The 1,761-nt window shown below is 43.3% G+C and overlaps 1 long non-coding RNA gene across 1 annotated transcript in view; it reads left to right on the forward strand.

Annotated features, from left to right (window-relative positions):
* Positions 1-1,289: 1,289 nt before the first annotated feature.
* The window catches only part of LOC107103638, a 7,179-nt gene continuing 6,707 nt past the window's right edge, over positions 1,290-1,761 (forward strand). Inside the window, exon 1 of the long non-coding RNA XR_001482191.1 lies at positions 1,290-1,405. This is a non-coding gene — a long non-coding RNA (uncharacterized LOC107103638). The remainder of the gene's footprint in view (positions 1,406-1,761) is intronic.

The following is a 1,761-nucleotide window of genomic DNA, read 5'->3' on the forward strand; positions in this document are numbered from 1 at the left end:
GTTCAGCCAGTCACCAGCCTGTTCAGCCAGTCACCAGCATGGGCATCAGAGAACAAAATGATGTAATTTTTTTCCACAAGGCTGTGAGAGCATCAACCAAACGTCTGTGTCTCATGGAGAAGGTAACCAGTCGTCATTCAAGACATAAAGATGAACAAAATCCCGAAGACTTGTTTCATTTTCCATCATAGTGGACATTCAGGGACCTGCTCAGGAAGTGACAGACGTCTGATTTGTCTTAGTGGGACACCTTTAGCAGGACATCCAGCAGCGGGGACGGTGTGGGAGCCTCCAGCTGCAGCAAACATTTGTTTAATTTCCTAATCTTTCAGACGACCAAAATACCTAAAATAAAAAAATTAATTAAAAAAAGCAATGATGATCTTAAAAGCAGCATTCTGGAAAATTATAGATTATTAGCAAAATAAATAATAATTAATAATACTTATGATGTAAAATATAAAAGTGAATTTAAATGTATTTATTCTAGAAGAAATGTCAAAAAATATACTTTCTTAATTTATAATTATGATACATTTGATACACTTTATGAAAGTGTATCAAATGTTATAATATTTTCCCATAAAGAATACGTATAAAAAGAACGAATGCAAAGTATTTTTAGTGTTTAATTTGTGTTTGGAAAGCAGAGAGGAGATCCGTGAGTTCATCCCAGCCGTGTAGTTAGTCATTTGGATCAGAACCTCTGCTATAAACAACAGCCGGCAAACAGTTGCTTTAATATCCGTCCCACAAGCATAAACCTGGGCTTGGCTCATGTTTAGCCCAGTTAGGAGAGAGAAACACAGCCGGCGGGCATCGGAGCGCGTGATTCCAGGCGGAGGGGCCTCTGTTTGCTGTCATTATGGCCTCAGTGAGCCACATAAAGACCCACCATCACTGCTCTCCTCAGAGCTCGGCTGATTGGCAATTATCCAAATGAACCAATGTTCTATATCAGGACTTTTGACTACATAACTACCCTGTTAATATCGAGAGGAAGTGCTGGAGGTCAGGGAGCTCTCAGCCGTTTGACCCTGGGGTCACAGGAACCTGAGCTACAGAGCGGCACATGGCGCTGAATGAGCCCTAATGGTTTAGATGGTATCTGTTACACAGGCGGAGAAAGCCAATCTCCCGGGGCAATCTGGATGGGAGAAAAAGCAGAGGCTTGTTTCAGAGAAGTGTAATGCCGCCTCAGCAGAGGGATGATGAATAATCACACCCAGATGACTGCCCTGCAGCTTCAGACACGCCGCCCATCCACACACTGGGCACGCCGCCGCTCTGAGGAACAAGCTGAGGAAATGCCGTCAATAAGAGGATTGTGTTTGTTTAGACAGCGCAGTGCGTCGTACCGCCTCCCATGGCAGCCGGCAATCACTAGAACATCTCCAGAGATTAGGTGAGCATCCATCTACTGCAGCTGAGCTGAAAACAGACCCTTTGTGCAGCTATTGAGACCCTTATTGATGGATGACGTAGATTCTTTGTTCCTTGTTTGATGTCTCACGTCACTTTATAGATCCAGATCATCCAGTCAGATTGATTTAAAGTTTTCTATCTAAGGAAAACCAGCTGATTGCATCGACTCATTGACTCTTCAGCAATCCCTCACACTAAGCATGCTTGTAGCGACAGTGGAGAGGAAAAACTCCCTTTGAACAGGAAAAAAATACTATGGATTGCAGGGCTCGATGTTAACCATCGCCCGATCTCCCGGGGCAAGTAGTTTTTATTGTCGGAAAGTACAAATTTCAT

This window comes from Cyprinodon variegatus, unplaced genomic scaffold, assembly GCF_000732505.1.
Source record: "Cyprinodon variegatus isolate N-32 unplaced genomic scaffold, C_variegatus-1.0 Scaffold1494, whole genome shotgun sequence".
Taxonomy (NCBI): Eukaryota; Metazoa; Chordata; class Actinopteri; order Cyprinodontiformes; family Cyprinodontidae; genus Cyprinodon; species Cyprinodon variegatus.